Source organism: Molothrus aeneus, chromosome 18, assembly GCF_037042795.1.
Source record: "Molothrus aeneus isolate 106 chromosome 18, BPBGC_Maene_1.0, whole genome shotgun sequence".
Taxonomy (NCBI): Eukaryota; Metazoa; Chordata; class Aves; order Passeriformes; family Icteridae; genus Molothrus; species Molothrus aeneus.
In genome coordinates, this window is record NC_089663.1 from 8,846,547 (window position 1) to 8,868,619 (window position 22,073).

Genomic DNA, 22,073 nt, shown 5'->3' on the forward strand with positions numbered 1-22,073 from the left:
ATCATAAAATCATTTTACAGTTTAAAATATAAGTTGTGTAGAAGTTTTCCTAGAAAGGGAAGCTCAGTTACAGATTTAAGGTGATTTTGGAAACCTGTATTTAGCCTAAGTTACTGTCACTCTCTTTTTTCAGAATCCATTAGGAATGCCAATTTTTCTGCTTGCCTCTTTTTGGTTTGTTTCCTCTTCCTGTTGCTTCAATAAGTATCTTGAGCTATTTATATAATTTAATAAATATAAACATTTTATATAAATTAAAATTATATAAATTAAATATAAAAATTCTACATATCATACTTACAGTATCTTTTTTTAATGTTATTAAGAATTTTTTTAAAAACATGTTTTAACTGTGGACTTGCCACCCAAGAGATCATCTGTATAAGGCATATTTATTTGCATTACATAGCATTAAATAAGAGGAATTACATACAAAGCAACAAGCTTTGAGGTGTAACATTGGTGTTTTGATAAAACATTTACTTTTGCATCACATTGTTTTCTTTCATCCTCTTGGAGCAGAATGTGGATTTGCTGTTGTCTTTTCTCATTCTTACTGGAATTCACTGGGAATCTGTTCCCTATGGCTGTTCAGACACATCTCTCAGTGTGTATGGGCACTTCTTGTATTTGATGGATGTTCCATAGGGAGGATTAAGTTCAACAAGCTTGATCAGTGAAGACAAAAGTTCTTGTAAGAGAAGTTTTGCTGTATATTCAAGTTCCTGCTTGCTTTGGAGGTGGTTGGGAGTTAATTCCGTCTTGAAGAAGACCAAGGAAGGTTGTGTGTGTTTTAACACTCCACTTGCATGGCCTGCAGGGTTGAATCCTGAGCACCTTCTGCCAGAGGAGACTTTCTCACAAGTGAAGGAAATTTGTTGCTGAGTCTGATCTGAAGCAGATATTGTGGAAGCTTCTGTCTGACATGACACGACACTAAGAGCTGATTTCTTCTGTCTTATGCTGGCTTGGAGAAGTAGTGTTGAGAAGCTCATGCCATCCTCTAATTTATGAGAAATATATGAGCTTCTAACTCAGACTTTCTCACTAAATCCTCTTCTGCACTTCATTAGAACCTTATTTGTTCTGCTGCACTAAGAAACTTCTTCTTTAGCATTGGTTTAGAACATGCAAACACCTTCTGTAGCAAAATTTTAGGCAGCCCAAAAATGTGCATTACCATCACCTTCCACTGTGTTAACAGGAGAGGAGCAGTGGTGAGCAGTGGAAAGTGGGGATGGCTTTGTAATGAGTGCTTTTTGTGAGTTGGTACCATAATCATAATCTTTTTTTATTTGTGGTTTGAATGCCAGAGTGACTCAGTTTTACTGTTTCAGGGTTTTTTCTTTTAGCTCATGATGTTTTACTGCCTTACGTAGTTCTCATGATAGCAGGAATTAAACAGGAACATATTCCACAAATTACCATCATAGTTTTCTTTTTCATGAGATTGTTTAGCGTCACAGGATATTAGAGGCAGAAACCACTTCACTTGGACCCAGAGGATGTGTCCTCATGGATTCTCCTTGTTGTTACAGACTCACAGTGTGATTCTGGAAGGATCATTACCAGCTTTGTGTGTGCATTTGTTTGTGCATAATAAACTGCCAGAAAAGACAGCTGTTGTTGGACTTGTCTCACTGGTGCTCCTCGAGGTTGTGCTGGGTGTTTTGTGCCCTTGCTGAGGGTTCAGTAGCTCTTGGTGGTCCTGGGCTTGCAGCTCCAGAGAGTCCCTGTGGTCAGGCAGAGGGGTGGGTGAGATGCCACTGATGCCCCTGAGCTCTCTAGGGGCAGCTGTGCCTTCACACTGGCTGTGCCCTCACACCAGGCCAGCCTCCTGCTAGAGGACTTATGGCCACAGCTGGTGAGGAATCTATTATTTGAAATATTTATCTTTTGAGTAACTTAAGTTCATGGCTTGTTGTGGTGCTGCTGGTGGAAGCTGCATTTTTCTGAATGTGATAAAAGCGTGGGAAATGCATGACATTTGGTATTTTTCATTGTCCCTGATGCAGGTCAGTGACCAGGAAATACTCAGGGAGGGAGGCAGCAGCCACCTTTAAAGACACATGAAGAAACTGCTGCCCTGGCACCTGGGTACTCACCAGTCCCCTTTCCTGCACTACCTCCAAGCCTTCTGCTGACCAATTACCTTTCTCAGGGTTTCCTCATCTTTGTGTTTGGACACGTGCCCACGTAATAGCTGCTGAATCTTCATGCTCAGTTCTTGCCCTCAGGTCACAACAAACTGTCCATGGGATGAAGTTTATTGTCAGATCTCACAGATGTGTGAGTTATTGCACTGCTTGAATGAAGCAATGTGTTCAGTGCTAGCATTAGCAAGAATACTATAGAAAAAGCAACCCTCACAGATGAAAGGAAAAGAGGTTTTGGTTCAGTCTACTACAGGACAAGAAACAGTACATTTACTGACATAAAGGAGATTTGGATATTAGGAAAAAAATTAAATGATGAAAATTTTGAAGCAGTGTAAGGAGATTGCCTGAGTAAAGACTAGAATCTCCTTCAATAGAGAAGTTTAGAAAAAGTTTGGACAAACACACAAACACTGTCAGAAAAGAATGGATATAATAAGAAAAATAAGAAATCAGTAGTTTCTAACTTGATGCTTTTCTATTGTTGTTATTTGACTTAAGGAAGAAAGGGGAAAAAAAAATCTATAGACCAATTGATTCTTGTGACAGGATGTCAGTTTGCAGCTTGCTTCCCTTTCCACCTTTAAAAATATTCCCCAGCTGGCTCTGGTAATGTATTTAAGCTCTGTGGTTGTTGTGTTGTGGTAACAATGTGTGATATTCTTAAACTTTTTCAATTTGCAGGACTAAAGCTAGATGACACCAATCTTAATTATAGTAGTCTGAACCTTTAATGAATATTTTCAAGTACTTTGTATGTTACCATATGTATTGTGTTGCCTGTTGCCAAATACTGTTACTGCAGAACTCCCAGCTGCCTTGTGATGAGATCTGGACTAAGATGTTCTGCTGAGTTCTTGAGTGTCCTTGGGATAGAGTAGGGTTTGCATGACAGAAACAGTCACTGACTGCAAAGGGGTGGTTGAGGAAAATGTGCAATGTAGGAAGTTAAGTAAGGAGGAAAAGACCACCACAGTCAACGGAACTAGGATTTTATACAGCTCACTTTAAAGAATGTCTTATAATTAGAAGACTTAAATATTTTTTCTTTGTTATTTTGTATTACCTGAAGTTGTGGGAGGGTAGCTCTGCCAAGGATGACTGTTCTGTTATTAAAATAAATTGTATGTCCTACTTACTTCTGTAGTGTATGTGGTTCTAAAAACTCCTCCTTCCCTTCCCAAATATGAACAATTTGCAGCTGCATAGGGTTGTATGTAGAGATTGTGGGGCAGGTTCTTTGGTCTTAAGAGATTTTACACATTTTTCCATTGTCTGTGTACGCCTGTGCTTCTCTGTGATACCAAACTTCAGATGCACAACATCATATTCACAGCTGGCACCTGTTCTCTACCTGGCAGCTCTGCTTAGTGCTGTAGAATCCAGTAGCATGGCTGAGGAGAAAAGCACTTCTGAGTATGTGGAGTGCAGCACATGTAAACATACTGCAGCTGCTCTTGTGTCTAGAAGACATCATTCATAGGGAATTATATGTTTTGCAAGAGTCTTTCTGGTACTCCCCTCAAAAAGAGATTCAATAGATAAACTATTTACTTTTTAAACAATCTGGTTCTTAATTCATCATTTGTTCTGCAGTGATGCTGGTGGCTTTAATTTTTGCTGTACAGTTTCTAATAGTTTAATCTATTTTTCTGTAGCATTTCTTAACACTAACATACAATTTCTCCCTTTTCCCCCCTGTCAGATTTCTTTCTGTGGATCAAAATCCTTGAGAAGAAAAAGTCCTGACAGTCCCATGCTGAGCAAAGCTGAGTTTGTGGAGAAGGTTCGGCAGAGCAACCAGGCGTGCCATGACGGCGACTTCCACACGGCCATCGTGCTCTACAACGAGGCGCTGGGCGTGGACCCCCAGAACTGCATCCTCTACAGCAACCGCTCTGCAGCCTACATGAAAATCCACCAGTATGACAAGGCCTTGGATGATGCCATCAAGGCACGGCTCCTCAATCCCAAATGGCCAAAGGTAAGGGGCTGTATTTGTCTTCTGTGTATTATCGTTCTTCTGGGGAAGGAGGAACTCCTGTGGCGTTGTTGGTCACGTATGTAGCACCCAGTGTAAAAGAGTGCATGTATTTCTGTGCTAAAGTCTGGTTTTGCTAAAAGCTCTAGATAATAATGTTGGGGAAGATGGAACAGGAATGTCTTATAAATATGATTGCCCGGCAAAAGATTTTGAGAATATGAAAACTATAAGCGAGATTGAAATGAAAGCAAACTTTGAGATACCTCAGTTACTGAACAACTGGAAAACGGTGGTATGGCCAGCTGAAGGTAATGCCCTTTTGATGAGACAATACCCTTGTGGTGGTGTTCACAGGGGTCCCAGGATGAGGGAGGAGATGAGAATCTTGACTCCATGTTTCAGAAGGCTGATTTATTATTTTATGATATACATTATATTAAAACTATACTAAAATAATAGAAGCAAGGATTTCATCAGAAGGCTAGCAAGGAATAGAAATAGAATGAAATGATAATAAAATCTTGTGACTGAGCAGAGAGTCCGAGACAGCTGGACTATGATTGGCCATTAATTAAAAACAACCACATGAGACCAATCAAAGATGCACCTGTTGCATTCCACAGCAGCAGATAATTATTGTTTTTCTTTTCCTCTGAGGCTTCTCAGCTTCTCAGGAGAAAAAATCCTGGCAAAAGGATTTTTCATAAAATGTGTCTGTGACATACTCTCTGCTTGCAGGCAGGTCCAAGGGTCAGAGCAGACCCCACTAGCTTGGCAGAAGGGGTCCAAAGAGTAGTTTTTAGAGTTTAAAATGTAACACAGTATGGTAATGTAATGATTCTTACAGGCTGTATGTATAAATGCTATAGGATTGTGTCTTGGACTAGATTGGTTAGTGAGAATGAGAATATTCTACACAAAAGAAGATTTATTGTATTGTAACGGGAACCTCGCTCTCTCTCTCTTCAGACCCTCTTGCCTTCTCTCTCTTTCACAGTCTCTTTACTTCTCTTGGGCCTGCTCTGAGCTGTGGCTGGCAGCTGCAAGCAGGGTCCCTGCACCCAGGTCCTTTGCAATAAACCCCAAGTTCCTGACCTGCCTTCAGAGATCTCTCATCTCTGTCTGTCCTGACTGTCCTTCCCCCCATCGCTCCCACATAATAACATATTTTCTGTTTAAAGTTGTTTGACTTGAATTACCTGTTGGCTATTAAACAGTTTTCTGTGTAAGCATACTGTTCCCCAATGGGAGTATGCTACTATTTTACTGTTTTAACACAGCATGGTTCCTGGGTTGTGAAGACCAGACATCTGTTTTAATGTTTAATGTAGTCAGTATTCATCAGCATCCAAGAACATGTGGTTCCAAAACTTTGAGAGGTAGCATAGACATTCTTATTAGTAAATTAGAATGATAAGGTCTTTCAAAATACTGTTCGAAGAGTGTTTGTGTAGTGTATTTTGGACAAACATTTGAAGAAATATGTATCTTGGCATTCTCAGTAAGACTGACTATGTAAGGAAACATTTGTATAGAGCAAATGATGTTGGTTGCCTCTTCCTCCTGGGCTTGCTTCCCACCAGCTGCCATTGATTGCTCCAGTAGCTGCCTGGCCTTGGCTAGTCCAGGGCCTGCCCTTTGCATGCTAATTGATTTTAACAGCATCTGCTCCAGATTCCATTTCTCCTGTCAATCCCTCACCCATCCTTATGAGCCGCTTCAGCTAAAGGTGCAGTTTAAGAGCAGACTCATCACCCAGGTTCCTCTCCTCGGAAATTAGAGCAGGTGGCAAGCATGGTGCTCTGCACCAGCTGGGCTCCAAACTATTGAAGTTTTCTTTTATTTCAAAGCAGATCACTCTTAATTATTGTATTTTCATTTACAGTTGTTTATTAGCCTCTAGAAAAGCTTCTTCATATGCTTCCTTAAGACTTTAATTAGTCCACACTAGAAGAGAGTCCTGCTTTGTCAGGGAGATGATTTATCTTCACAGATGGAGAGGTTCAGAATGGGCTCCCAGGGAGGTGCTTGAGTCACTGTCCCTGGAGGTTTTTAAAAAAAGCCTTGATGAGGCACCCAGTGCCATGGTTTGGCTGTAAGGTGATGTTAGGTCACAGGTTGGATTCCATGATCTCCAAGGTCTTTTCCAACCTAGTTTATTCTGTGATTCTGTTTTCTTCATTTTCAACATTTACAATTCCTAAAAGGTGTATTTGTGTTTTTATTACATATTTAATCCTAGTTTTTGCCAGAACAAGGAAGGGTGTACTTTGGGGAACAAATTAACTAGTGTGGTATGTTTTGAACACAGGCATTTCAAGAATATCTGCTAGCAGAGAATAGGCAGTGGTGTTCAGAAGCTGAGAGGAAGTGCAAATGGTCAAGTGTCAGTTTGCAGAGTGTCCCTACACAGTACAGGGATGTTTATCTCCTTGTGTGTGTTTGTGGAACTTGCAGAGACAAAAGGAGGGCTTTGTCTAAAGCTGGAAACTTGTATATTTCAATGTCAACCTTTATTTACCAATTTTTTAAAAGAATTGATTTCTTTTGATAGAACAGAACTGGGAAAATCAAAACTTCTGCATGCAAAGTCTAAGCAAGTTTATTAATTAGCCAGAAGAGGGAGCTTAGTAGGGACAACCGGTATTTGGTTTGAAAGGGCTGATTTTTAAATAGGGAACCTGACTTCCTTTCCCTTAGGAAGCTGAAACATTAATTTGAATGCAGGTTTTTTGAGTTTTGAACTACTAAATATAAGTTTCTATATTTCTTTTCCTCCTTTGGGTACAAACTACATTTCTTAGGTAGTTTGTTAATTCTTACTTTTTTGCTCCTACTCCACTTAATGCTTGTTAGCATCAGTTCAATAAAATCTGTGGCTGAAAGTCACATGCTCTTAACATCCCCGCCCTAAAATCTTTCTTTAAAGCATTAATTAATGTTGGGTAATGAGCAGGTGTGTTTATACAAATGCATATTCTTATCTATGCAGCTCAAGACATGAACAATGAGAAAGTGATTGCAGAGAGAAACATCAGATCTCTTACAGACCACAAGAACTTGTTGTGTGTGGCTGAAACATGTTTATAACAGCAGCACATAAACCTGTTCATAGCCTTTGTCTGAGAGGGCTGGCTTGTGTGTTCTGCTATTTGAAAAATATTTTGTGTACATAGCACTGAGAAATGAAAGGATAACTGAATATTTCAGGAATTAAACTGCATTTTGGAAATATCCAAGAGGCAAATCAGATCATGCTCATTTTGTTCTTTGATTTCCCACTGAACAGTTTGCTTTGTTTTGCTGTCGGTTGTGCTGTAGAAAATTTTTCTTCTATTTCTCTTCACAGCTGCACAGCCTTAGGCATGGTGCATGAAAATGGAGGGATATATATTATGTGACTCTGATACCTGAATAGTCTCTCCTTAGTTCTTGCTGATTTTGAGGTATTTTTAAATCCTCACATTATAGGAAAAATGCTGTGGCTTAAATAGTTGAAATTTGGACCTAATTCTGTGCTAAAATGTAGATTTCACTTCCCGTTGAGTGCTGGCTCAGTGCTGTGACAGCTAACAAAAGGTACAAACAGCCTACTGCTACTGAACAATTAACTGGGTTTTGGCATTGATTTATTCTCTTGATCTCTCAACAGAAAAGTTGTTCATTAACAGGAGATGAAATGACTTTGTCAGAATTGAATACATTTGGCTAATAGGAACATTCACAGCCTAAGACAAATGGAAGCAAGAATCACAAAGATGGATGTTTTCAGCACTCGGAGGGGTACCTTGATTTGATTTGATTTCTTTGTCCTGTGTGAGTAGAAGGATGCTGACTGTACCATTAGTGACACTGCGCTGTTTGAAGCCCCAGGGACTGGTGCTTGAGGAGCAGCATTCCCTGAAAAGCACAGTGGGTTCTGAATGAGAGGGGGCCAAGCTGGCAAATCAAAGATCAGGGTTCAGTAATGATCTCTGATTATTGCAACTGTTCAAGCCACTAGGCAGGGAATAATCTTATTTCTTGAAACGGGACCACCTTTTTGTATCAACCTTTTTTAGAGGGAACACCTTTTAGAGAAAAGCTGAATAGTCTGAAGAATGTGGTTGATGCAAAAGGAATGCCCTGTGCATATGTAATTCAAAAGTAGCTAGGAAAAATTACAGCACTTTTCATCAGGCACGACTTTCTCTTATGGTCTTTGTTTCTCCTAATTTAAAATTATTGTCTCAATTTAAAAATGTGGCTTAGCATCTCTAGTGGAGAAAAAATATGAAAGAACTAAAAGAAAGGGAAATTGTGAGCTGTGAAGCCTTTGGGTGTTTGCAGTGCAGGAGGGGTTTAGGTGTTGTCATCTCACCGTAGGGGAATTTGGCAGAAACCTTGCACTGGGATTTTGTTAAGTGCCTCCAGCTGTCAGTCATTTGACCAGGACTTTTACAAGAAGAAGGGACACTTGCATACCCACTTGCACTTCTCCTGACTGCCTGCCCATCTTTATAAACAAACCTTCACAGGCTCTAGCAATCCCTGGCAACCTCAGAGTTTCTCAGTCAGTGGCAAGCAGAGTGCCCACCCTTGGTTTCATGTAAAACTTCTGAGCAAAGAATGTGACTTGACCACATAACTTTTTTTCATGAATAGACCTCTTGTTTTTAATTTGATGAGCAAGGAACTTTCCAGTCCTGTCCTTCAGCTTACAGTCTGTCTTTAATTTGCAGAAAGTTGCATTCCAGTTTTTCAGACATACATAAAACCATTTAACTGACTTTTTTCACTCTGCTAGAACTTGTGTTACATTATCATGAGATTTGTGCATTTCTTTCTGTCTTTTTGTGTTGCAAAACCACAGCAGAGCTGGAGTTGGCTGGGACCCTTAGAGATGAATGCAGGGTCAGCTGGAGCAGGTTGTCCATGACATTGTCTGGTCAGGTTTTGAATATCTCCAAGGGTGGAGCCTCCACAGCCTCTCTGTGCAACATTTTCCTGTGTTTGACCACCCTCACCTAAAAGTTTTCTGCTCCCTCCCCCCTACTTTTTTTCCCATTTAGATATTTAAATAATGAGCATCATGTAGTATTTTGACAGCTTTATGGAGTTAATGTTTTTCCCAACAGTCAGGTTCACTGGGGAATTATTCTCTGCACCAGAAGAGATGGTTGTGGCATTGCTGGGGGAAAACTGCAATGCAGATAAGTTGTGTAGGTTCTCCTTTCCCTAAATTCTTAAAATTACAGAGCAGTAGCAGTGCAACATGAGAGTGGGGGACAGGGACACAGTGGACTGATGACACTATGATTATGTCATCCTAAAAAAAAAAAGAAAAGTATTTTCACATGTAGTGGTTGTCTGTTTAGACAAATATACAAGAAAAATGGCTCCTTTCTAAGAAATCAGCTTATTGCCTTAGAATTGGAAAAGCTTATAGAGGTACTTGAGCTCAGCATGCAACAAATCAACACAAATTTTCCAAGCACTTACTGTAGGGTTTCATTATTCCTTCCTTTGTTTTCCGGAACCCTTTTGTATATGGAATAAAGCAACTTAAAATTTTCTTTTATGGAATTAACTGCAGTTATTCTACTTAGTCTAAATGGTGTAATGGAAATTTCCCTCCTGGAAGATGGTAGTTTTTTTACCCCACAGCTCTCTTGCCACTGGAACTAGTTATATTACTGTGCAGGAATGGTATAGTGGTTTTTATTCCTGCTATATCTGAATATCCAAAGCACAAATGAAGAAGTAATTCTGAACTGCAGAAGTGAGGGTTGATCTGCAAGGGTGATATTTAAGAAAAATATCTTGTTACCTGCTCATTGTGATTCAGGCACATTACCACTGGATAGCATTTTAAGACATTTGGACTGCTTTCATTTATTTACACAATGGGGTTTTGTACCCCATAGTTTCAGACTAAAACCTCAGTATGTGTTGCTGTTGCTTTTTCTCACCTACCCAAACCTTGAGGAGTTAACTGCCAGATGATTTTTCTGCTCAGTTTTTGGTTCTTCAGAGATTTGTTCCTTCAATTTTGTTATTCTTAAGAATGAGATATATATTCCTTGTTTTTACTCAGCATACAACGGTTGAGTTTTCTCATCTTGGAGATAAATTCCTTTGTTAATATGACCATAGTGATGACTGATTGTGAAGATGTGGAGGGTTGGAGGGATGTGTGGAGAAATGAGTGAAGCACATGAGAGGGCGCTCTGTGCTCAGGCGTTCAGCAGGGCCTGGGATCTCATTTCAGCTCTGCAGAAATTCACATTTTTTAGATACTTTTAAGTGGAATTTCGTTGATTTCGTTCCACAGTTGGTGCAGTTCTTGCTGCCCGCTGTGTTTTTCTGACATCAGGCAGGAGTGGCTGGCAGGGCAATGCTGGCAGATCTGGCTCCTGAGTGTCACTGATGCTCAGCAGTGGAAGGAGAGCAGCTGTTCTGAGCTGTGCTTTCTGAAATGCTTTGCTTTGCACCCACTTTATCTGGATGTCTTTGCATTTTAATTGTTTACTCTAATTTTGTTACCCTACTGTCTTTATGCCCCTTATCCCCATTTATTTTTCCTTTTGCTGCAATTACATTATTTGCTGCTTTGTTTAATCAAATCACCAACAACCATGTCTCAGATATTTTTGGTTTTGTTTGGGCAGCAAATAGTCCTATTTTTCTTAGGATTTGCCATCCTGGGTTGGTCCCAGCTCTCTGAATTTATGCTGTAGTTCTGGTTGGCCAAGGACTAGAATTTGAGACTGCCTAAGAGGTTGTGGATGATAAGGAGTGCATCAAGCCCTCCTCTCCTTTGAGAGCTGCCCATTGGTGGCTGAGTGACAATAAAGAACAGGAGGGATTTGAGTGGATTCAAGGATGCTGTACCTGGTTTCTCTGTGATAGACAAGAATGCTCTTATAAACCTGCATTTCTTCTTTGGGTATACAGGCTGATACATCATGGCCTTTCTGGACCTCACTGGATCCTCATCACAGACCTACAATGCCAACCAGTCTCTGAGGAAATTAAATTAAATTGAGAGTTTATGAGAGCAGGTAGACAGGAGAAAACACTAAAAATGGAGAAAGCAGGAAATTGCCTTGACTAGCAAGTCAGTAGGAAGCACTCAAGGATACCATTTACACAGTGTGCTACACTGTGCCAAGGGCAAGAAAACCCAGCCAATTAGCAGGGGCCTTGCTGAGAGCTCCCTGACAGCTGAAAATACATCCAGGGCTTAACATTCCATCTTCCTGGCCTTATAGTGCCAGCAGGGGTTTGTTCAGGTCATTCCATCTCCCTCCCTGCAGCCGAGTGAGATGTGAAGTGGCTGTGATCATGTACAAGCAGGAGATGCAGCACAGGGATAATTGCTGCATTAAGCACAGGCATTTTCTGAGACAAGAGCATGGTGACAGTTCAAACTAATGCAAGCAGGGAAGAGGTTTGTGGCAATTATTTTTATTTCTATAACCTGTTGTTCTCTGAGTCACTGCTCCATTTGTGTCTGAGGGCACTGAGGTCTGAACTGCTGCACAAAGCAGGTGACATTTCCCTTTTGCCACAAGCATCTTTGTACATGATTTCTCATTTGCTCCAAAGAGGAAATTATAAAGCCCCTTGTGTTACATGGAACAACAGAAATAATTGCTATTTATCAGCTATTATCCACTGCTATTTATCAGCTATTATCCACTGCTATTTATCAGCTATTATCCACTGACAGAGAATTTGCCCCTGAAGTTTAAAAGAGAGGTTGAACAATATTGTAGTTTCTATCATGTAGTGAATGGGCACTCTAGTTTCAATTTTATTTTCTGGGTTTATGTTAGTTTTGAACTCTTCCTTTCTTCCCTTCAGTCAGGAATGTCAAGTTTCTGTCCTGGAAGTCAAATAACTGAATTTCTCTAGAAGTTCTTAGAAGTCTATCATAGACACAATTTTTTATGCTCTTCAGTGCAGTTATTTTTGTAATTTCTGATGACTTTACCAGAAGTTGGCAGTGGTATGCAAATTCCTGTGCTGCTTTTTTCATTCTAAAACAGTTGAGGAACCAGCTCGTACAAAAAAAATATATGGATATATATATTCATATTATCATATTAATATTGATGTATATATATAAATGTAATAAAGGCATTTTTCTTAGTGTCCAGTATTTGAGACTGTTCTCCTCAGGCAGTGTATGTGATGGCTTTTGTTAGCCAGGGTCAAAATTCTATTCCATGTGCTTGATAGGTCTGGAACTGAAAACTATTCCTTTGGTTTTTCTTGGGTTAGAGCTAATACAGTGCTCACTTCCCTAATGGAAAACTTATTTTTTATTTAGACAAGTGTTAAATTCATGGTTTTATGATTCATTTTTAATGAACTTCTTCAAAGATGTATACCAAGCCCTAGATATTCTGGATGCTAACAAAGGGAGAATGTACTTGGATGAAACATTTGTTAATAGAAGCTTGTCTCATATGGGTAGTGGAAAGAAACTTTCTTGAAACACTGCATTAATGGGTAGTTCAGGCATAATTTTCCAGCTTTTTTCAGGGTGAAAAAGGAGGTTTAATTTTTGCCAAGTATTTTACTCCTTGTGGCTATCTGCTTGCAGGCTCCCGTCCTTCACAAATAAAACACAAAAAGCAATGCGAGACATAGCAGAAAGGGGATTGTGAATTATACAAAATAAACTACTAAACAATTCAATGATAATTTAATAATTCCTGATTTATGTAATTAAAGGTGACTTTATAAACTCACATCCTCACAAGCACTGGGATCCATGTGTCACAGAATCACACACAGAATCACACAGAGCCTTCTTCTGCCTTTTGGAGAGCTCTGTTCCCCTCTTATAGGAGGTGTTGGCTCTTCCATGAGAATTGTTGTGCTGAGCTGACTGAAGGGCCACATGGTGGAATTTAAGCCCTGGTGGGTAGGAGATGGTTAAGGAAATAGGAATTGTGGTTTACCTGGTTGGTTTACCTGGCAAACATGTCAGGCAGCTGTCAGAGATTTTGGGGCTTTCTGTCCTCGAGGTTACATTTGAGCTATTGTATCTTCATTATCACTCATGGGCTTCTCAAGAACTGAATTTCTGAGCCCATTTGTCCTGTGAAGCCATAACATCTAGTGGAATTCAGTTTTGTAATTTTTCTGAATGCGTGAAAAGGCTGGTGAAAGGTGGTTTTAACCCTGTAACGTTCAGTTCTGTGTTTGCTGGACAGCTCCCCCCTGAGTTGGGCAGAGCATGGTTGGGTCCTGCCTCACTCTGGTGGACTTTTGCAATAACTCAGGATAGGAATTCTAGACATATTTTCTTATTTTAATTTTCTTTTTATTTTTTTTTTCTTGCACTGTAATTCATTCTTAATTGGTTCAGAATACAAAATAATGGTTCTCCTTTGCTTTTCCTTTACCAGATGAGTAGTAACTGGAAAACAATCTAATGTCAGATTTTGTTGTTGTGTAACCTTTAGCCCCCCCCCAGTTATCACACAGGAATACCTATAAGTTCTTGATCAGCTCTTGGTTTTCATTGCTTAGACATCTTGTTTTGGCCCTGATAGCTCTCCTGCAGTGAGCCACGGTGTTACTGAAGGTTTGTGATCACTAATAGTGATTAATTTTAATGACAGTTGCCCTGAATCCTCTCCCATGCCTTTAGAGATACATGTCAAGCTTCAAGGCCTCTTATTCATTTAAATGTTCTCTGGGAACACAGAGTAGTAGTCTCACTCTGGAGAATTCAGATGTGCGATGTGCTCATGTTTATTTTATGGTGATACATCTCATTCAGTTGCCATTGTTACCAGGCTGTGCAAGGAAATTACTTTTTATCATGAGTAGGGTGGATAGGAAATGCATGCAACTGTATTTCAGGGAGTAAATTTTTCATGGTTATAGCCCATGGGTACTAAATAAAAAATGTCAGCTTCTTGGATTTGGTTGCACTCTGAAAGTGTGCTGAGAAATAATGGCTTTTGTGACTGTTTGGGAAAGGACAGCTACAGCACTGAGCCCTCCTAGGCTTAAAGCAGAAAATATGTGCACTTAACTCAGATGGAAGTGTTTGGTATTGCAAGGTACAGTCACTGAGGCTTTGGAAAGCTGTAGCAGAATAGGGAATGCAGCAAAAAAGGAGCGTGGATAAGAGGAGTGTGTATAGTAAATGTGCTTTTTAAGGAGTCTAAATTAGTGTTCCAATGAATAAAAAAGAAATCAGTTGCCTGTATGATTTTGTGCCCTCCCACATTTGTTCTGCTTGATCTCACACTCTGCTCTGGGTGAGGATACTGATCCTGGAGTCTGCAGAGGGAGCAGCATCGAGCTCTCAGTTAATGATCCAAACCAGCAACTCACTCCTGGCTCAGACACATCCATTGTCTCTCGTGCTCTCACACAATTTCTCCTCCCAAATACTAATGCTTTTGTTCTTTTTTTCTTCTGTGCCCCCCCACAAAATTGTTTATATTTAAAATTTGTTTTATATTTTATTCTTTATTAAATTTTGTCTATACTAAACAAAAAAAAATCACAGAAATGTAATTTTTATTGTTTGTTAGTTTAGAGTGCTCAATACTGTTCAGTACAGTGATAAATCATATCTGGAGCTATAAATATTTTTAAGCATTTGTAAATACGGTGCACATTGTGTTGGGTTTGGTTGGTGCTTCATAGAAACAGGAAAATTTAAAATTTGTATGAAAATAACCATCTGTATTTCACTAATTAAAAATTTACTGGAGCTTCTGTGAATTCATGTTTCATAAAATCACACTGTAGAACATAAAGATGCAACTTGAATGTAGCAGATCTACAGCTCTCCATTCTGTGAATCTCAGTTAAAGACAGTTTTGCCAGGAAGGCAAATGCAGTGAGCACCCTGGCCTTTCAAATGCTGAGGTCTCTGATGGGCTTTTGTGTACATTTAACTGAATTTTTGCTTTCTACCATGGTAAAGAAAGCAGTGTTTACATTTTACTTTAGGTATCTCTGTGAATCTCTCTAGTGCTACAACCCCCAAAAATTCTCTCAGTACAACATGAAGAAAGCTTGTTACTAAGTTATTTTTCTTTTTTTGGGGTTGCCTCAGTCCCTTGGCCTCTGAAGTGAGCAGTAGCATTGCTCAAATATTCACACTTTCAGTGTTGTGTAGCCTTCAGGTTCAGCCTGAGGTTGTGTTTGAGGCACTGGCTCTGAAGGTCAGGTACTCTCAGTTGTGTGGGAATTTCATCTGCTGGTTTTTAGTGAGGTGGCAATAATAAAGGTGGAGAAACACAACTGTTTGTGATCTAGAGGTACAAAAATTTTATTGCTGGAAATAGACAGGAAACAGGCACAATAAAATTTTTTTACTCTTGAAGTATTTCCCAACTTCTAAATAGCTAAAAAGCCTTGAACAATGTCTGGCAGGTTTTTATTTTACCTGAAAACAAATGGAGGATATGAACATTTGTCTCATAATCTAGAGAAAGCTAAATTTGCAGTCAAAAATTTAAGCAGATATCCAAAACAACTGGGTTTTATAACCTAAAGGACCCTGAGACACTTGCACCAACAAAAGTTGTTTTGTTTCTTATTCCCTGCTCACAAAAATTAACCATCTGCTCATTAGAAGTGTTACAAATGGAAGAGCTGAAATGGGGCTGGTATGGCTTGCAGCTTTTTGGCAGCTGCTGAGAGACATAGTAGGGTTTAGTAGAGCTTTTCCTAGAATCACAGAATGGTTTGGGTTGGAAGGGAACTTAAAGCCAGCTTGTTCCAACCCCCTGCCATGGGCAGGGACACCTTCCACTGTCCCAGGTTGCTCCAAGCTCCATCCAACCTGGCCTGGGACACTTCCAGGGATGGAGCAGCCACAGCTCTCTGGGCAACCTCTGCCAGGGCCTCCCTACCCTCAGAGCCAAGGATCTTAAGTGGCATGGAGGTGCTGATTTGGGAAATAACAGAGTGTGTGAGCACCATTCACATCCCAGCCGTGCCTGTGCCACACACAGAGTGAGGTCACTGAGGGAGCCTCTGGCACACGTCACAGGAATGTTCTAGAGTGGACACCCTTGAAGGACTATTGTGAAATTTCTGTTGTTCCTACCAATGCAAGACTCAATCCTTTGGGAGCTTCAAGCCCGTATTCTATGCTTATTGTAACACAGAATTCACATGAAATGGCTTGGGTGAGATGGGACCTTTGAAGACCATCGAGTCTAAATGTCTTTAAATGTGCATCTCTAGGAGGTGTATGGTTTTTGGAACAAGCTAGGGAACAACAAGATATGGAGGAGATTTTATAACTGAAAAAATTTAATTTTGGTGACTGACTGGGACGTGTGCTGAGATCCTTCATGCAGTTTGGTGGTTGTAATGTTTGAGGAGCATATGGACAGTGTGTTCAGGTGCCTAATATTTCATGGCTAAACCCTCATTGGGGGCATCTCAGAGCTACAGAAAGTGACAGCTTTCAAGATAATGCCTTTTTAATAAAGACAATAAACTTTAAACACCTGTAGGTTTACATGCAGTCTGCTTTCCAAATAGGGTTCAGTTATCTTTGCAGTCAAATCTCTTTTCAAGATGTTCTGAAAAGTAAAAATCAAGTAAATACATTTTCAGCTCTAGTTTTTTGATACTGCTGTAACTGGGTGAACTGGGGAATTGGCTGATGCATTTCAGAGGAGTAATTGAGATAATTTTTGAGTTAGTTTGATTGGACATGATTATAAGCTTAGCCGTGAAATAAGAAGATTCCTGTTTTTACATAACTAAATAGTAGTTGAGGCTGAAAAACTCATGCTTAGAACACTGGCACTTTTCTGAAAGAAATGTGCTAAATAAGACTGACCTTGCTGTTGAAATGAGCAAGGGTAATTGCTAATAGAGAAGATGATGAATTAAGATGATCATCTATTGAGCTGGCACTGGCAGCACCCACAGCTGTCACAGTGGTGGCCAAGCTGCAGGAAGGGAGAGCACCTCTTCAGGAAGGTGGAGGAGGTGGGTGGACTCAGCTATTAGAGGATAGCCTTGATAGCCCTCTCTGTTTTGCTGTAGCCATTCCAAGAGGGTAATTAATCATGTTGGGCTGTGTCTCAATCTAGGGTTGATGCACTGCATTCTAATGAAACTCATTAGTGCTCCATCTTTATGATCACAGGATAACTTTTCTTTAAAGCTTCTATAAAGACTCTGTCAGGAATAACTTGCCATGAAAACAGACACAGAACTGAAATTCAGGAACATGAATTTCCTTGCATTGCTGTTACAAGTGAGGAAGGACCAGAAATATTCAGGACTCCCTGAGTCAAAACAAGCCACCCTGTGACAGTCATAGTAGGAGTGCCAGATTGACTCTTCCTTCTTTCAGTGTTTTTTGAATCTGGTATTTCTAAGGTCTTTTACTTTATCTACAGTTGGGATTCTCTTTATATCATGTATTTCCCTACCAAAAGTAAAAAGGAAAGTACATTATCCCTGAAGTATCATATGTGGTAATTAATTAATATGAGATTTTTTTCAGGGGAAGAGGTAGAATAAACAAAACATACATTTCAGTGTGAGAAACACATAGTTATGTGCATATAGCATGTTTTAATCTTTATTAATATAAAGAAAATTACTTAAACACTGGTTGTCACTGGAAAAAATACTAAAATAATAATTATTTTTTAAAAATAATACTGGATGAAAAGAAATTCAAGGGTGTTAACTGGGTGACCTTTCCAAGAGTGCTCTGAAGTGAGTGGCAGTAGCCACAATTACTGAGTGCAGTTACCTGATGCCAAACACAGCAATTGGGCTTGAGAACCTTCAGTCAGGGGGGCAGGCAATAGGAAAAAATTGCTTTTTCATTTGGGAGCGCAGTGACTTGAAATCATTCAAGTGCCCTCATTTTTCTGTTCTGGAACATTAGACTGATATCTGGAAATGCTCTGGTGGCAAGCAAAGGAGATGTGGAATCACTGTATCTAGAAATGCAAGTACTGTCTTGGGAGAAATGGATTTATGGGCTGCTGCTGCCTCGAGCCAATGTGCCTGGTAATTTGTGACAGACCTGGCTTCTGCTGTGTCCTGTTTCTGTGGATAACCTCTGAGTGACCCTTTCCTGATGAGTGAGTTGGCTCTTTTGCACGAGACCACTTTGCATGAGAAGAAAACTGAAATTTGTCATTTTGAGATATCAGTCTGGTGCAACTTTCTCTCCCCTTTGACAATTAAGCCATATTTAAGAGGAATCAGGTTTAGAGACCTTGTTTTTCACCTCTGTTAGTGAAATTATTGCAGGGAAGTCTTGCAGCCTTATCTCTCATTGTGACTTCATGACCAAGCTGCAGTATCTGTAAGTCTATTTCCTTCTGGCTGATTAGTTTGGGATTGATAACAGGAGTTGGAGCAGAGAGCCAGTTTTGGTAAATTCCAGGGTCTAATTGTGCAGCAGTTCTTGGCTCCAGGTCTCTCCACCAATAAGTGTGTAAGCCATGGGTCTTTGGTCTTGGCATTTGTCTGGCTTTTTTTAAATGGTTTTGAAAGATTTTGAGCATGAACGTTTTTCAGGTAATAGAATTATTTTTCTTCTGATTTGCCCTACAATGTAGAACCTATTTTCTTAAGTGTGCCAGAGAGCTTCTGTGCTGCTGAGGCAGTGTTAAGTAATGAGTATGACACAAGATGAGCCATTAATCCCATCTCCAGAGAACAATCAATCTGTACAGTGCCACCTACTATTACCCATAGCAAAGAAAAACAAATGTAGGTTTCTTTGGGAAATACAGATTTCCCAGTTTTCAGGTCGTTAAAGAGTTAAAAACCCACTGTGAATAAAAGGAAAAAGGGTTGTTCTGCTGAGAAGTAACTGAGTAGTTACAGCCTTGTGCAAAGAAAATATCTTTACAGGCAGGATAGAATAGAAGCAATTTAGGAATGATTTGAAAACTGCTTTTGAGTAATGGATGTGAGTGGGAGAGAGTGCAGCACAACAGATGAAACACTGAACAAGATTTTGCAAGGGGAAAACTTTTGGGGCTGGAAGTTAGCCCTGTTCCCCACAGGGCTGCTGGGGCTCTGTTTTGGTGGTCTGTAGAGCAGAGCCTGCTCCTTGGCAGGCTGAGGAGTGCATGATGTCATGGGATGCAGAACACATGCACTGAGAGCCAGGAACTGCTGTTCGCGCCGCGGCGCTGCCAGATGTGCGCTCTGAAAAATGGAAAAAGCAGCTTTGTAAAGATGCTGAGAAATGTCCTGTGCTGAGCCTGGGCTCAGCCACGCTCTGTGCACAGTACAAATACACTCCATGGGGTTTCTCAGTCCTGGAGCCCAAGTTCTGCTCTTGGGAGCAGAATGCCTTTCCCAGTGTTTTTCTGAGATGAGCTCGGAGGAATTCCTGTTTTATGCAGAAAACATACTGAGGGCTTCTTCATAGGAGTTACTTGCAGCAGAGGAGAATCAGAGGAATCTGTTGACTCCAATTTTCACTTTACTTCCTATTAAGGATGGTTCCACATTCCAGCAGAGGCTCTGGTGCCAGACATTGCTCTCTTTACTGATGCACAGCTCTCTCTGCAGATTAACTGGCCTCCTGGAATTATTTGAATCTCTTACCCAACAGTGCTTCACATGCAATAAAGCCAAAGGTGGGTTTAAGCTTTTCTGTATTTCAGGGTGAAAATATGGGATTTCTTCCTAGATTTTTTTCCCCTGGATTTTGAGGTCAACTAAAAATATTTTTTTTCCAGTACAGAATATGTTATCTGGTCATTGGTGTACAGAGAGTTAAATATAGCTTTGCTTCTCCCTCCTTTTGCACAGGCTCTAATTAAAGGGAGGAGGGGAGATGCTGGAAGGCAGCAACAGGAGAACGCCTACAGAAAGTCAGGAATTCTTTATCCAAATGGAACATTTCAAGCTTGAGAGATTTTTTTCTGTTTTATGTATTTTTTTTTATGTTTACTGATGATTTTTCCTGCTAAAAGGATCATTGCTAGCTAATAGTATTATAATCTTGCTGGTCTGTGTACAAGGCTAGAAAGAAGTCTCCTGTAGTGGTCACACAGGTAAATTGCCACTCTGGAATCTTTGGATCCATGCTGAGGATCAGCTTAAGGGTGCTCTGATGGTTCCTCTCGGAGGAATGTGAGATCTGTGAGTTGCCAGAAGGTTCATATTGTACACTTACTGAGTAGAAATGATTCTGCTGAGCTCAGAGACTGTACCACAGCAGGGATCTGGTTCCTCCTGTCTGGGATGCCCAGGTGCTTCTGCCGTGCTGGCAGTGAGACCCTGGCCTCAGCAAGCCATGGTGATTCTCCAGCTGGAAAACTCAGGAGGCAAATTGTGTTCTGTGCTGTTTTAATAGGGAAGGGCACAGCCCTGTAAGTGTCCCTGTGCTTGGATAGGTGTGGTTACTGCTCCCAGACTTCAAGGCATAAACTTCTAACAAGTGGCGTCAGAAAGGAGTTTTCTTCCTCATAAACAAGATGCACCATTTGCTGTCTTCTTCATGTTTTAGAAGATGGATCTACAAGAGGTATGTTCCCAGATTTTGTCTGTTCTCTTAGAATGATTAGGACCCCCAGCAGAAAAAATCAGATTTAATAGGCCAGGCTGTTAGATTTAGGGACCAGCTTGTCTATCTTGATAAGAGGTTCCTGTAGCACCTCAGTTGAGGCCAGCAACAACAGCTCTTTAATTTTCTTTAATTTTTATTTTTATTTTTATTGTTATTTTATTTTATTTTTCTATTTAATTTTATTTTAAATTTTATTTTTAGTTTTATTTATTTATTTTTATTTTTATTTTATTTTATTTTATTGGTTTTTATTGAGCCTGGAATTATTTGGAATAAACCATTGTAAAACTGTTTCAGTTTTAGGACATTAAAGTCATGGTAATTAGGCCTAAGCCTTTATACAACTTAATTAGAAGGAGAAGAATAACAGCACACTTCTCTGAAATGTATATATGGGCTTATTGGCAGCATTTTACCTAAACTCTGATGTTTATAGAATGGTGGTTGGGTAGCAATGTGAAAACCTGACAATCACTGCATTTCTGACAGCCTGCTACGATGTTGTGTTGAACAGTGGAAGTCTGTGCCCAGGCAGAGAGAATATCAAACCAATTTGTGTCTCTTTTGTCTGTCATTGCTTGTACATGCAGCATATAAAGGAGGCATCGTGTGTAGCAGGGTAATTCAAGATCTGTTGAGTCTTTTCCATTTCTCCTAGACCTTAATAAATTGAAAAGTTTTTGGATAATTCTTCCCCTTTCTTATTTTTGCTTATTTCATTCAGGTAATTCCTTCCCACGCTTGTTTTTTTTTTTAATATTTCTGACCCACATTCAGAACCTGCTGTCAAAGTTACTGTGTATGAGGATAAAGATACTTACCACAATCTGTTTTCCAGCTATAATTACATAATTACATTTCAGTTCTAATTGTGTTTTCTGTGCTGCATGGTGGGGCCTGGGCTTTGGGGTCTGTGGGTGACACCAGAGTCCTTGTTCCAAGGGGTCCAGACACATCAGCACAGACATTCCAGGGAAGCAGATAATGTTATTTTTTCCTGTTTGCCCTGTGCCTGTGCAAAAAGCTTCTGTTTCTAAGGTATGTGCTGGTAATCTCACTTTTTTGAATAGAAAAATCTGTGCTAAAGAAAAAGAAGGGTGAAGTGAGAACAGATTTCAAGAGTTGGTTTGTGCTTTTGGGTCTGCTGTGGGGTCACCTTTTGTAATAAAACTTCAGTAAGAAAAGATGCTAATTGCAAAAATAGATTATGGAGTAATCTAATATATAGTAATTAACTTCCATTTACATAACCTTCAAAAATATATTTTAAACCTATCTCTTATCATCAGTAAACACTTCTATGTAGGTACAGATTGAATATTTTTTTTATTTTTGGTTCTTGCAAGTAGTTCACCCCTCACCTTTCCTGTCAGGCATGAATGGAAACTGC